Below are 16805 nucleotides of genomic sequence, written 5' to 3' on the forward strand. Positions count from 1 at the left end.
CCCATTATGGGCCTAATCCAAAGGAGCACAAAAGATACAAAACAAAAACCCACCATTGAAGTCTAATGGCCCAACAAGGCCCAACAAAGAAAACCCAAAAATGGTCTATCCTTAAAAGCCCAAAATGACACATTGGAGTGTATGCCCTACTTACCAGAGTGGTATGCCCCCGTACTCGCCCCCGAAGCATATTGTACAAGTCCATAATGCACAAACTCAACATTACGTTGAGCGTACTCTTAATTATGCCCAACGTACTCCTCCAACCACCTTTTCACTCTAATATGCCCTTAATCGATTAAGACAAAGTGCTAAACTCCCAGATCTGATTCTATAAGACTAATTATCGCATAAAGGTTGCAAAATTTCATGCTTGCATGGAAAAAGGGACTCAAAAGCTCAAGAAGGACTTACTAAAGGTCTTAGTTCTTGCATGGGCCATAATATATCATAAAGCTTGCATTTTTATGAACCTTGGGAGTGAATGGAGCTAAGATCTAGAAACCATTGCTTCTAGAGTTGATCAAAAAACCCATCTTTATCACAAAAGACTCCAAATAGCACAAAATACTACATGAACTAGATCTAACATATAAGATAATAAAGATAGAAAATTTATAGCTCCAGCATGTAGATCAAGATGCAACAGTCCTAGATCCAAAAGCTTCAATCCATCCCACACTTCTCCAAGAAGTTCCTTATTCTTCTATGAACATTAAAAAGCTTAAAATACCACCTAAAATCTCAAAACCACTCAAATGGGGGTTTAGGGTTTCTATTCGAGGTTTAGAGCAATGGAAGCTGAGGATATTGGCATTAGGTGATAAGATAATAAGCTTAAATAGGGTCAAAGACCCTAAAATAGGGTTTAGGTTTGATTGGAGTTGGCCCAACGTACTCCTTTGGGCATCCACAATCATAATTCTCAGCACGCCCAACGTATGACCTTGTACACCCCGCGTACTGGACTTAGCACTAGTGCGACCCATGTATACTTATGTTCGCCACGCGTACTCAGTTTCACCCTAAAACCACTAAAACTCCCAAAGGCCATAACTGCTTCATTCTAAGATTGTGTTTGATGATACTTATATCCATGAAAAGGTAAAGAGAAGCTCTACACTTCTATCAACTCATACATGCCTTAAAACCTTTCGAACAAGAATCCAAATTCTAAAAAAGCCCGAACTAACACTTTACCGAAATATCCCTTGGCTCCAAAACACAAATTGAACTTCCTAGATCACCCCAATTACCCTACCCACACCCAAGTGGATCTAAATATCTTTTCCTCAAAGGCGCTAAGCTTCATGATACTCGGTGTTCGGGTCACCACCTTGCATTAGGAAACGATTAACAACAAGGCGTTACACACTGGTAGTTAGGTAGATAGTGTGTGTAACACTATGAATTCGTTTCCTTTTAGTCATTACCTATTGTATGGTGATACCTAGAAGAGTGGTGTAATTTCAAGCCCAAGTGGGTATACAAGATCAATTCTAAATTACGTAAGTAAGTTAGGTTCTAAAAAACTTGTACGACATAGTTTTGACTTTATTGGGGGTGAAGAAACTAGCAACTAGAGTTGTTGCATTCCATGATCTGGTTGTACCACATTATAACATCAAGGAAGGTGCCTTTTTTGTTTGAATCGTAGGGACGAGAGTCTTGTTCATTGTAATTCTTTTGGTTAATGCAACATAAGGTCGTTAAGATATGATTATCCAGTCTGATACTCTAGCTATGATATAAATTGTGTCCTAGGATGAGTGGAGAAGGAACATATATGAATCAAGAGTTGGAACTGAAGGTCCAACGTAAGATGAAGGAACATATGTAGAATAGGTTCCAACCTACTAATTCATGCGCAGAAGACTTGGGAATATTTTATCATTGTAGTCGGTATAGAAAGGCATGTGGGCGTATTACGTATGCTTGCACTATAGTACTTTAGAAGTGTTACGAGGATCATTACAAGAGTGACAATTTGAACCCGACAAGGTGATTATTCTATAGAAATAATATGGATGGATTAGACCTATCAACTATCATTATTTCTAGTAGTGACATCCATTTATACAACTTAGACATGTGTGTGTTAGGACATTTCTAGACAGTATTGTGCTTATCACAACATTATCCTATTTTGGTTGGGCTATGCAAGGAGATCACTGCGGTAGATATAAGCATTATTAAAGTTAATGGAATACCAAAGGTGATTGAATATGACCACCAAGAGTTTTTTCAAAGTCAAAAGGAGTTTCAAATCATGTAAGCAGGATCAGCTCAGACTTCGACTAGGTTACAAGCAATGGCAGATTTTGTGATGAATCCAAGTAGGGGAATACTAACCCTTAAGCCAATGGTGTTAAGGATAGTTCGACTTTAGATTTCAACATCAAGGTCTAGGAGAGTAGCATCACGAGTATGTGAAAGGTTTTAGCAAGTAAAAGAAGAAGGAAGTCTTCTCTTAAATTACTTATACACTATGAGTTTCTTGCTTCTCGAGGAAAAGGTTAGTCTTTCATTCCAAACGTCTTATAGAGTTTAGGAAATCGCCAAATTCTTAGGTGCAGCTGAGATAGACACGAGAAACACATAGGCTAGTGCCTTCGAGGATGTAGGATTAATCCTCGTAGCATAGGATCAAGCATCCAATAAGTAAGTATTGTTTTCCATAGAAAGCGTCAAGTACTCGAGGGATACCCTAAACTTAGAGATTTATTTCAAAAATTTTAAAAATATTAGTTAACCCATGCCAAAGGATTATAGTAGTAGGTGTCACACCCCCAATCAGCGGCGCAAACATCGGGTGGTGCGAACGAGGGGAGATTAGGCTGAGGCATACAAATATATAAAGAACATAACATAAAGTAACACACACATTTCTTTTATTGATTTTAAATTATTTTGGGGTTACATTGTTTTAAAAAGTCAAGCACACTTCCTAAACTAGACTAATGACGATAAACATATGGTACTGAACTCTGCAAACTTCCTTGCAGGCTTCCTCCGTCTTGACATAACTGTCCTCCTCCTCCTTGACACGACTATCCTTCTCCTTGACATTGCCACACCCCGGCCGGTAGCAGAAACACCGGGTAGTGTAACGTCATTTTTCGTATCACAGTTATATAACATACATTGAACAATACTTAAAGAAAATATATACCTTTATTGATGATTGAAAGTTACATTATTGTTTTCCTAGTATTTATTACATAATATCTGACTATGACATACTTCTTAATAAACAGAAAGATAATAGTAAAACTTCTCCTGTTGGAATACATATCAGCTTTTCAAGTTCCTGAAAACACATGCATTTTAAAATACGTCAACATAAAGTTGGTGAGTCCACAGGTTTTGACTCCATAAAATAATACATTTTTACACATTCAAAAGTATAGTTTTGAAAGTATCATTTTGATTCTCCAACATTAGGTATAATAGTATACTTATCAATTAAGTTTTATACCTAAATATTTCTTAATCTTAAGGTATAACTAGGGGAAAACTTATACTTAACATTAATACTTGTATACGACAAGGTATAATGTTTCTAATAATTTGCTACCATGAGCCTGTAACCGCTGCTATGACATAATACATCTGATAGAACAATACACTCATGATTTATCATGAGAACAAATACACTCATGATTTAACATGAGAAACAACACCGTACACTTCATCGACTCCGGAATAATAACAAATAAAAGGATAGTTCATCACTTGCTTTTGGTTAATTGTAGCTAACAGTCGCAAGTGGGGTGGTCAGCCCGTATACTAATTATACACGACTTCCTCGCTCACACGGGATTAACGGTTATAGTTCAGAGGATTTCTGCTAAGATCCCTAATCTTAGTTGATGAATACAATTATTCATGTAGACCTTAACGACTTCCTATAACTCTAACAACAAAAGCATCTTCATGTCTAAAACCCTAAGTTACTAGACTATGCTTTTAAACATTACTCCTAACTTCATAATATTTAGGCAGTATAACAACTATATCTTGAAGTAAAACCAGGTTTTATCCTAACCTAAAACCAATAATAACAACATATAACGTTTCTAGTTTTATCTTGACATAAAACTATCAATAATAATACCAAGTTTTATCTTGACATAAAACTAACAATAACAACATATAACATATCTAGTTTTATCTAATAATAACAACATATAACACATCCAGTTTTATCTTGACATAAAACTATTAATAACATCGTACTATATAACTTAATGTTTAGAACTTTCGAATATAACTTCAGTATTATATTACACACAACATATATACAAATATATATATATATATATATATATATATATATATATATATATATACACATAGAATCCTAAGTATAACTCAAGATCTACATTAGTAAATTAACATACTGATAAGTTAATAATAGTTGTATGTATTCAAAATATTATATTTAGAACAATCATATCCCGGTTATCATAACTATATACTATCATATAGACATAATAATAACATATATATAATAACTAGCATGCGTCTTCCCCCGAAATATTAGAAAGTGGGGCCGTGAAACTCACCCTAGTAGCGTGATTTTATGTTATCTAAGCAAAACGGTCAGCGTGCGAGATCGTCGGGGCTCGGATGCAAAATGGCTTCAGCAAGGGAGAGAGGAGATAAGGAAATGGTGTAAGGAATAGATGAAGTCGGACCCGCTGTTTATAGTAAGAATTTAGGACTCTCACGTCCTGAGTGTCATAAGGCTCACGTCGTGAGTCTTGCATGATCACCCCGTAGACTTGCCATTTGCGTCCCTAGCTTCGGAAGGTGGCCATGTGACTCCTCATGTCGTGAAAAACACCTTGTTCACGTCGTGAGTTTGGATCCTATCCTCTCGCAGCCTCGTCACACCTTCTAGATTCCGAAATGTGGCAAAATGACTCCTCACTTCGTGAGTTTCATAAAGCTCACGTCGTGAATTTAGTTAGCTTAGGGTTTTTGAAAGCTGAATATTTGGAAGGCCATAACGTTTGCATACGAACTCCGTTTTTGACGTTCTTTATGTGCACACGTAGGTATTTACGAGTACTACAACTCCCTTTTAGACTTAAATAGCTAATTCTAAGTCTATTTTAAATTTCCCTATTATAGAGATTTATAGTGTTCGATTCTCATAACTTCTTCATGTGAAGTCAGATTCAGACGTTCTCTATATTTTTGGAATCGTATGGACGTATACTTTGAGTTGTATCATAAAGAAAGTTCATATTTGTATTAGAATTTATCATGAACTACATAACATTCTTACTACATTACTAGTTTAACATAATCACATTACATGATTGGCATAATCACATGTGATTGTCTATTGACCTATTTTGACTAGTGTTATAGACATGACTATCCTTCTCTTTGAAACAACTACCCTTTACACTCATCTCCCTGAGAATACATGTATTTTTGAAAATTTCAACATATTGTTGGTGAGTGCACACTTATTTATATTATTCAGCTTTTATTGGGTTGTATTATTATAAGAATCCTTTTTAAAAAACATTTCTTATAATAAACCCAAGCTTACTATCTTGTAAGATATCTAACGATCCTATCTTATTATCTTCCAGGACATCTAAACATCCTATTTTAATATCTTATTAGATATATTTATTAATCCTAATTTACTATCTTTGTAGGATATGTGACGAACCTAACATATTTTATCTACCATTCTAAGACGTCCCGAATGGTAGTCATACTCTAAGGAGATCTAATGTATTACCATGAGCCCCTATAATCAACGATGTTTGACTAATAATTCGGATCTACCATGACGCTTCATCAGACGTCGAATAGTGAATAATAAGAAAGTTATATTTTCGGGATTATAGCTAACAACCACTAGTGGGGTTGTCAGACCCCATATAGATCTATACATATCTTTCTGGATCTCTAAAGATTAACAATTATAAGTATCTGGGGAATTTCAAATTTAATCAAGGCCTTTGTATGAATTAACAAATCACTAACACATTGACCTCAGATATTTATCTTTTATATTATATATTTTATCTTTTATCTTAATCTTTCTTGTGGATTTCCTATAACTATCATAATACAAATCTATTATCTTATATGATAATTATAACCTTTGATTTCATTATTATTTTTTATATATAAGTATTCATATATCTACCCTAATTATGGATATTTGAAAACATGATATTTGGGCAAAGTAACAACTAAGTCCTTTGTATATCCCTAATTTTGACCAACATAACTTCTAGATATTATGTTATCGTAGGGATTTGGCCAACATAACATCAAGATATTTATAATGATAGATGTATTTTGGTAAAACCATTTTATAAGTATGTATTGCCCCCTCCCTCCCGTAAAACATTTAAAATAGTGAAAATGGGGTACGTGTACTCACTTTAGTCGCGCAAAACCTTCGATGTAGGGTTGAATCACGCTCGGGACTCTTGGGATCACTCGAGATAGTAGCTACTTCGAGACTTAGAAAGAGAGAGAGAGAGAGAGAGAAGTTTGAGGGTGTGTAAAACTGGAATGGCACAACCCTCTATTTATAGTCTATTTTTGGAGGTGCACGTTAGGCAATAATTTGTGTGCGCCGCACGTGAAAATTGTGGCTCCATCCAGAAGCTGCCATGTGTCAATCCCCTACTCGGCCATGTCTCTAGCAATATACTTGAATTTGGTGTTAGGTGTGCAGCTTGCGGAGACGCTCACCTGGCGAAGACAATAGATTTTTGCAAAAATCATAACTTCTTCGTGGGAGCTCCGATCTAAGCCATCTCTATATCTATGTGATGATCTCAATGGGTACTACAACTTTCCTTTAGGTAGTTTTGTCTAGTTTTTTCTTTTATTTTTGTTTCTAATGGGGTTAAAATAAACGAGTTTATAAAAATCATATATCTCTTGTACGTAATTCATTTTTGGAAAACTTTTTCATAAAGTTTATATCTCGAGGAGTACTACGAAACTCCATTTTGTACTTTTAGTCAAAAATCAACAAATCTCTTTGTACCATTATGATGTAGATAAGTTTTAATAATGCGGCTGATATCTAGTTATATAAAATCCATAACTCTTTCCTTTGGAGTCAGATTTTTATGAATATTATATCCTTGAGATCTCGTTAACGAGAACGATCCAAGTATGTTAACCAGGTTAGAGAATGTTGCTACTTTTTAGAAGCAATTTTTTGAGCCTAATAAACTTTTTTAATATATAAATATAATGGCACATTTGATTCTTATTATCTCAAAAATTAAATATTACAATACTAAGCTATTACATCTATTTTCTACTCTTTCCTAATGGCGATCAGTGATTTAAACCTCTCGGTTGTCACAGTTGGATCGACATTAAATGATAAAGTTCTTTTGAAAGTACAATTAATTACCAATATGAGGAGACCATTCAAAAAATACTACGCCCATTAAGCATATGCTAATAATTCAGTGTAATTTTAGACTTTTAGGTTGTCACACCCCCAAACTAGAACGGCGGAAACGTTCGGGGGCGGAGGACGTAATATTCAATATCATAACAGTTTATAGAAAGGAAAGTACACACCACCATATATAAAGGTTTTTTTAAAAAAATATTTACATCGTTGTATTCATTACACGTTCAAAAGATAAATGCATAAACATCTTTCAAAAGAAGTAAATAATGCCAGCGCGTTATTCACCAAAAGTTGCTTTCCAAACCTGCTTAACGATTCCCTGAGAATACAAGTTATTTCAAAGAAAAAGTGTCAACAATTAAGTTGGTGAGTTCATAAGTGATTTTGAAACATTGAATGCCATTCCAAAAGCGAGTGTATATCTTCCAAGAAAATCCCATATTTCCTTATAAAAGTGTGAAATGCATGAGAATATTGGTATTGAAAAAAAACGTAGATAGTTGAAACAAGAAAATCCCTTATTTTCTTAATAGTTGTTTGTTTAATGTTCAAGGCTAACATTTTGAAGCAATCCAGATGCTTTAGAAAAGTTTTAAACATAGATTTATATAATAAACCTATTAGAAGTTTTCAGCTTGTTAGATAATGAATAACCGTAGTAACTACTTATTCATTATTCAAAAGTACTATAGTAGTTGTATATCCGATGAGTTTTATAACCATACTGAACATAATATGCCTGTAGCGACGTTCTTCAGGCGTCGTAGCGTTATGACAAACTGTCACCCCAAAAGACGGACTGTAGCTAACAGCCAGGGTGCGGGATCATGACTTCCCGTATAGATCTATGCACATTTGACACGTTCTCCGAACGGGAGACTCTGGTTATAGACAGGACTTGTAGCGATACCTTTTATCTAAAAGGCAGTGTTTGAAGATATACACGTCTCATGGATTCTCAACTAAGTCTGTATTAAAGTGATAGTTTTGTATGCAAAGTTTATCCTTTTTCACAATGTTTGACCAACATAAATCACAAGTTTTTAGAATATATGAAACGGTTTAACAACGAAAGATATTTTGGTGTTACTAAATACTTTGTATAAATCTATTGCATGCAAAGTATAGCAAGAGTTTTCGCATAATAGAACTAAATCAGAAGTGATTCATTTGATAGAAACGAGTAAATGAGATTTTTACGAAATACACGATAATAACGGTATGTTTACTTGTATTCCTCCCCTTAAAATAGTATAAAAGCATTTAAAATGTATTTAAAGAGTGTTCGAAGGGGATATGAACTCACCTGATAGTTTGAAGATAGCGAGATGGAAAACCAGACACAGTTTCATCTCGGGAAACGGATTTTCCTCGGGATTCTCGGGAGTAAAATCGAACCTCAGGACTTGAGCAAAAAGACCAGAGCTTCGGGTTTGAACGAGCACGGAAAACGAGGCAAGATTGTGAGAGAGAGGAGAGAAATGAGCGTTTTTCTCGGAAGCCCTCGCATTCTATTTATAGAAAGGCTGAGCCGCCTCGGTACGCGAGGCGTACGCTCGTACGCAGCGCGTACGCGTACGTCATGCATGACCGAAGCCTCGACTGCCTCGGCTTCGGATGGGACGGGTCGTTGGGGAGGCGGGTCGGATGGGGCGGCGGGTCGGATGGGACAGCGGGTCGGACGGGTCGGTCGGACGGGCGGGTCGGAAGCCTCGGATAGGGCGACGTGGACGTTCCGAGGCCAAGTCTCTCGGGTACGCAGGGCGTACAGGGGTACGCAGCGCGTACCTCGGATGAGGACGCTGACTCCTCTTCGGATAAGGTCCGAATTTTGATTTAAATAAATATATAATTTATTTAATAAACTTCAAAAATTCATATTTTCTTCATACGAACTCTGTTTTCGATGGTCTTTATATCCACGCGTAGGTGAGACTACGCTCTACAACTTTCGTTTAGACTCCGTCGGCAGATTCCAAAATTATTTTTTTATTATTTATATTAAACTCATCGTGTTTAAGGAATTTCTTTGAAAATTCATAACTTCTTTATTTGATGTCGGTTTTTGCCAGACTTTTTACCGCTGAAATACCATTGTTGAGACCTTCGATTCTCGTTTAGGTCATTCCGGCCAAAAGTCGCTCGATCTCCGATTCGAGTTTTTAGCTGTCTACTGCTATATTTGGATCTTGGAAAAATCATAACTTCCTCATACGAAGTCAGATTTGGATGTTCTTTTTGTGTACGCTCACGGTTTAATGTTATCTATAACTTTCATTTAGATACCTAAGGCTAAATGCTATCGTATTGAAACTTTGTGTTTTCCGTTTAATCGGTGTTGTCGGAAATCTTAGAATGGTCATAACTTCTTCGTCATAACTCGGATTTTAGTGTTCTTTATATATTTGGAAACCATAAGACGATATCTACTACATAGTGTACTCCAAACAGAGCTTTTGAATAATTCATTTATCGATGATATTCCTATTACATTCCAAAGAGGTTACAAGACTCGATTTATAATGCCCGAAATAACGGGTTGTTACATCATCCCCCCGTTAGAGGGAATTTCGTCCCGAAATTAAATACAAGATAAAAGTTTTAGGGGCTGAGGAAGAGATGCGGATACTTCTGTAGCATTTGGTCTTCCCGTTCCCATGTGAATTCGGGTCCTCTCTTAGCATTCCATCGAACTTTTACTATTGGAATGCGACTCTGCTTAGTCCGTTTAACTTCCCTATCCATGATCTCGACGGGTTCTTCCACAAAGTTAAGATTTTCGTTTAACTCGATTTCATCGAGTGGAATTACAAGTGTTTCGTCGGACAAACACTTTTTCAGGTTCGATACGTGGAATATTGGATGCACTTTGTTAAGCTCGATTGGAAGTTGGAGTTTGTAGGCCACTGGACCAACTCTCGAAATGATTTCGAAGGGTCCAATGTACCTGGGATTTAGCTTTCCATGCTTCCCAAAGCGTATCACGCCCTTCCAGGGTGAGACCTTCAGTAGTACACAGTCGCCAATCTGGAATTCCAAGGGTTTACGTCTCCTGTCGGCATAGCTCTTTTGCCTATCCCTTGAGGACTTCAGTCGTTCTCGTATTTGCACAATCTTTTCGGTAGTTTCTCTGATGATCTCCGGACCAGTGAGGGTGCTATTAGGGACTAGACCTTTTGCCAATTGTGTGTCGCCCACTTCCGTCCAGCACAGGGGTGATCTGCACTTACGGCCGTAAAGGGCTTCGAATGGAGCGGTCTTGATACTAGTATGGTAACTATTGTTATAAGAGAACTCGACCAAAGGCAAGTGAATATCCCATGCCTTACCAAAGTCGATTACACATGCTCGCAACATGTCTTCCAAGGTTTGGATCGTCCTCTCACTCTGTCCGTCAGTTTGAGGGTGGTATGCTGTACTCATGTCCAACCTTGTTTCCATGGATTTTTGCAATGATTGCCAAAATCTGGAAGTGAACCTGCTGTCTCTATCTGAGATGATGGACATCGGTACTCCATGAAGTCGTACAATCTCCCGGATGTAGGTTCTTGATAGTTTTTCCATCCTATCGGTTTCCTTGATCGGTAAGAAATGGGCTGACTTGGTTAATCTGTCGACGATTACCCAAATAGTATCTTGGCCACTCTGACTTTTGGGCAGTTTGGTTATGAAGTCCATGGAAATCTGCTCCCATTTCCACTCAGGTATTTCAGGTTGTTGGAGTAGACCTGAGGCTTTCTGGTGTTCTATTTTTATTTTGGCGCAAGTTAAACACTTGCTCACATAAGTAGCGATCTCCGCTTTCATGTTTGGCCACCATTAGAGTTGCTTGAGATCTAGATACATCTTGTCTGACCCTGGGTGTACGGAGTATGGGGTCCTGTGTGCCTCGCTCATAACTACCTCTCTGAATCCACCAAACTTGGGTGTCCAGATCCGGTTCATGAGGTAGCGTGCTCCGTCACTCTTGATTTCTAAGTTCTTGTCCATTCCCCTAAGGGCCTCACCTGCCACGTTTTCGGGTTTCAAGGCCTCTATTTGAGCTTCCTTGACTTGCGTTGACAGGTGCGAATGGATCGACATAGCTAATGACTTCACTCTTCGGCCAGAGTACTCCTTTCGACTAAGGGCATCGGCTACGACGTTTGCCTTTCCCGGATGATAGCGAATCTCACATTCGTAGTCGTTGAGCAATTCGACCCAACGTCGTTGTCTCATGTTTAATTCTTTCTGGTCGAAGATGTGTTGGAGGCTCTTGTGGTCTGTAAAGACAGTGCACTTGGTACCGTAAAGATAGTGCCTCCAGATTTTAAGAGCGAAGACCACTGCTCCAAGTTCTAAGTCATGAGTGGTGTAATTGACCTCATGCGTTTTCAGTTGTCGTGAGGCATATGCAATAACCTTTCCCCTCTGCATTAGCACACAACCAAGCCCTTGCTTCGAAGCGTCGCAATACACCACAAAATCTTCGGTCCCTTCCGGAAGAGAAAGGATAGGTGCACTGCAAAGGGCTTGTTTCAAGGTTTGAAATGCAACATCTTGCTTTTCTCCCCAGTTGTAGGTCACACCTTTCTGGGTTAAAGCGGTAAGAGGCTTTGCGATGCTGGAGAAATTTTGGATGAACCTTCGATAGTAACCAGCAAGACCTAGAAATTGGCGAATTTCTGTTGGTGTAGTTGGTGCAGACCAATTTTCGATAGCCTTGATTTTCGAGGGGTCCACGTGGATTCCTTCCTTGCTGAGCACGTGACCTAGGAAGTCCACCTTTCTAATCCAAAACTCACATTTTGAGAATTTTGCATAAAGTCTCTCAGTCCGTAACGTCTTTAAGACTTGTCTCAGGTGCTGACTATGTTCTTCTTTATTCTTTGAATAAATGAGTATGTCGTCTATGAATACTATCACAAATTTATCCAAGAATGGACGACATACCCGATTCATTAGATCCATGAATACGGCCAGGGCGTTGGTTAGTCCGAACGGCATCACTACGAACTCGTAATGTCCGTATCTTGTCCGGAAGGCCGTCTTGGGAACATCACTCTCTAGGACTCGCAGCTGGTGATATCCCGACCTAAGATCGATCTTGGAAAAGTAGTTGGCTCCTTGGAGTTGATCGAATAAGTCATCGATTTGGGGTAGGGGGTATCGGTTCTTGATGGTAAGTTTGTTGAGTTCTCGGTAGTCGATGTACATCCTGAACGATCCATCTTTCTTTTTCACAAACAACACGGGTGCTCCCCAAGGTGAGAAGCTCGGCCTGATGAATCCTTTTCCAAGTAGTTCATTCAGTTGGCTGGATAGCTCCTGCATCTTTGTCGGGGCTAATCGATAGGGTGCTTTGGCTACTGGGGTAGCTCCGGGAATCAGATCGATTCTGAATTCGACTTGTCTTACGGGTGGTATCCCTAGAAGGTCCTCGGGAAACACGTCGGGAAAATCGCATACGTCGGGCACATCCTTGATGTCCCGGACTTCGCGTTTCACGTCTACAACATGTGCTAAAAATGCGTGACACTCCTTGCGTAGGTACTTCTGAGCTTGGATACTTGAGATGATACTAAGAGTGGTACTAGGTTTGTCGCCTAAGACAAGGAAGGTTTCGCCGGTTGGCAGATTAAGGCGAACGGCCTTATCGTAACATAGAATGTCCGCAGGATGTGAACTCAGCCAATCCATGCCAATGATGACATCGAAACTCTTAATCGAGACTGGCATGAGGTTGATTTGAAAGAGATTATCGTTAAGAGTTAGGGTGCAGTTTAAATATATCTCCTTAGTGCCTTCGGTTTTCCCGTTGGCCATTTCTACTATGAAAGGTTCACTTAATGATTGTGGTATTGGTTTTAGCATGCTTTTAAAGTCGTGACTCACAAAACTCCTTTCCGCTCCACTATCAAACAAAATGCATGCATACGAGTTATCGAGAAGAAACGTACTCGTAACAACAGTAGGGTCCGCAATGGCTTCACCTTGTCCCATTGTGAAAGCTCGGCCCTTTCCGCCGGTATTCCTGTTGTTTGCCTTCGGGCAGTCCCTGCGGTAGTGCCCTTTGTCTCCGCACTCAAAGCAGGCGCGGCTTATTCCGGTATTAGCAGTGGGGGCGGATTGTTGGGTTTGCTCCTTGCAATAGCGGGCTGTATGACCCTTCTTATTGCACCTGGTGCGTTGAATGTCACGGCAGAGACCGTGGTGGTGGAAGTTGCACTGGTTACATTTCGGTAGTTTTCCATTGTATGAGCTTGTGGGGGCAGAATTGGTAGGTACAGTAATAGCGTGGGTCGCTATCACTTGTTGTTTCTTGGGGTTCTCCTGGAGGGTTTGTCCCCTCCTCTTGTTCCAAGGCTTACTCTGGCCCTGAGCCTCCCTAGGTGGATTTGCGGCTGCTGTGATGGTACTCTGTTTCGCTCTGTGGTCGATGAGTCGTTGCGCCAGGCGTTTAGCGCTGTTATAGGTGATAGGGTTAGAAGCTAGGACATGCCCTTGAATCTGGGGTGACAACCCCCAAATGTACCTTTCGACCTTCTTTGATTCTGGGTTGACCATGGTAGGGCACAAAGCAGCGAGATCGTTGAACCTAGCTGTGTAGGCGACTAGATCAGACCCAGTCATTTTCAAATTCCAGAGCTCCTGCTCATGCTTTTGCACTTCACCCCTCGGGCAATATTCTTCCAGTAGTAGTACCTTCAGTTCTTCCCAACTCATGGCGTTAGCGACAGTGAGCGTCACTGAGTTCACATGGCTTTTCCACCAAGTGAGGGCTCGGTCTATGAAGGTGCAAGCAACGAACTTAACCTTGCTTGTTTCTTGGCACGAGCAGATCTCGAAGACCGTTTCGGTCTTTTCAAACCATTGCATTAGTGCAATGACTCCTCCACTGCCATTAAAGGTCTTTGGTTTTGAGTTGGAGAACTCCTTGTAAGTACACTCCCTTACATGGCCCTGGCCGGTGCCACGATTGGGATGATTCGTGCTGCTTCCTGTACCTCCATTTGCATTGGAGTTTATTTGAGAGAGGGCTGCTGCTACTGCTGCTGTGATAGCAGCCTGGACCATTGCCGGATCATAAGTTAGTGGTTGAGGTGGTGGTGGGGTTGTGTTGGTACGTGCTGATCTACGAGGAGGCATTGCGCTGCCAAAAGAAAAATGAGATATTATAAGTTTTGGTGGTTGCGAGTTGAATGATATTGAGTTAACTACCTTAAATAGATTAAGGATTTGGTTTGACCAACATTGGGTTTTGAGCTTGATTCATTAATAACGTTTGAATGGATGCACTTATGAATTGAACGGACTACACATAATTAAAACAAGAAAGAGATATGCCCTATATATATTAAACATATAGTTGTGTTACATCCGAGTTTAGACAAAACTTTTTGACCTTTCTAAAGGTCTCCGATTACAGAAAGTTTTAAAGAAAAGAATATTCTTATCCGAAGTCCTAATTTATAACAAAATTTGAAATCCTGGCAGGTACTATTTGCGACGTAGGTTGCGCTTGGAGCTTGACTCCGCATCTGATTGCTTCGATTCCATTAGGCGCCGATCAAAAGCAGCTTGTTGCTCCCTTAATTCGGCTAGGGCTGCAATTATCTGTGCCTGAAATGCCTCAGACTGGAGTTGAGCATTATCTTGTATCTTGTCCAGCCTACGGATGTCAGAAGTGTGAACCTGCACTTCCACGTTGACATCCCGGAGTCGGCTTGCTTGAACTCCGGACTAATAGGACTGATTGGCTAACTTACCCACCATTACCGGGAGTGCTCGATCAGCCGAACTTCCACCGCGGACATCATAGAAGTCCCGACACATGCCGTAGGGAGGGCGTATGCCTTGTTGTTGGCTCCAATGATGGAGGTGACTTCCCCAGATGGGAGTGGGTCCTTGGAAGTTCCTCACATGGATAGGAGGTTGAATGGGTGGTGGATCGATCACTTCCGGCTCTGAGTCAGTACCGGAGTCATCACCCAATTCTATGGGTTCCTCATCCTCTTCGGGATCATCTTCGATCCATCCTCCGTTGCCTTGGTTGGGAAAGTAGGGGTCATTGGGGTGGTGAAATCCAGCTATTTGACTGTACGAGAAATAGGGTTATAAGAATTGAATAAAGTCGAAACATGCAAAACATGTAAGTTAAATTAGTTTAGATAGCAAATACTCCTATAGTATTTAAATTCTTGTGTTTGATTCTAGTAACGGTTTGGTAAGTTTTAAAATTTGTTGTCCACTGCAGACACCCCTCGGCACACGTTAGTCGGCTCTCGGACAAATATAGTTGATCAGGCTATATCCTTCCCAGTTCCGATTACGTGTCCCAAGGCGTACCTGTACTGCACAACTTATTTATAATACTTTTAAAATGGTACGATGTGAAACTGTTATTAGTACGAAATGAATGCATGCTTACTTTACAAAAACTAAATAAATTTAATTTCAAAAGTATGACTCTTCTCAGAGTGTTTTTGCCCAGATGAGTTTATAGTTGTATACCAAAAATGGTTTTGATATAATTAATTCACTATAAACGGTGCTCTGATACCAATCTGTCACACCCCCAAACCAGAACGGCGGAAACGTTCAGGGGCGGAGGACGTCATATTCAATATCATAACAGTTTATAGAAAGGAAAGTACACACCACCATATATAAAGGTTTTTTAAAAAAAATGTTTACATCGTTGTATTCATTACACGTTCAAAAGATAAATGCATAAACATCTTTCAAAAGAAGTAAATAATGCCAACGCGTTATTCACCAAAAGTTGCTTTCCAAACCTGCTTAACGATTCCCTGAGAATACAAGTTATTTCAAAGAAAAAGTGTCAACAATTAAGTTGGTGAGTTCATAAGTGATTTAGAAACATTGAATGCCATTACAAAAGCGAGTGTATATCTTCCAAGAAAATCCCATATTTCCTTATAAAAGTGTGAAATGCATGAGAATATTGGTATTGAAAAAAAACGTAGATAGTTGAAACAAGAAAATCCCTTATTTTCTTAATAGTTGTTTGTTTAATGTTCAAGGCTAACATTTTGAAGCAATCCAGATGCTTTAGAAAAGTTTTAAACATAGATTTATATAATAAACCTATTAGAAGTTTTTAGCTTGTTAAATAATGAATAACCGTAGTAACTACTTATTCATTATTCAAAAGTACTATAGTAGTTGTATATCCGATGAGTTTTATAACCATACTGAACATAATATGCCTGTAGCCACGTTCTTCAGGCGTCGTAGCGTTATGACAAACTGTCACCCCAAAAGACGGACTGTAGCTAACAGCCAGGGTGCGGGATCATGACTTCCCGTATAGATCTATACACATTTGACACGTTCTCCGAACGGGAGACTCTGGTTATAGACAGGACTTGTAGCGATA

The sequence above is a fragment of the Lactuca sativa genome, chromosome 4 (genome assembly GCF_002870075.4).
Source record: "Lactuca sativa cultivar Salinas chromosome 4, Lsat_Salinas_v11, whole genome shotgun sequence".
Taxonomy (NCBI): Eukaryota; Viridiplantae; Streptophyta; class Magnoliopsida; order Asterales; family Asteraceae; genus Lactuca; species Lactuca sativa.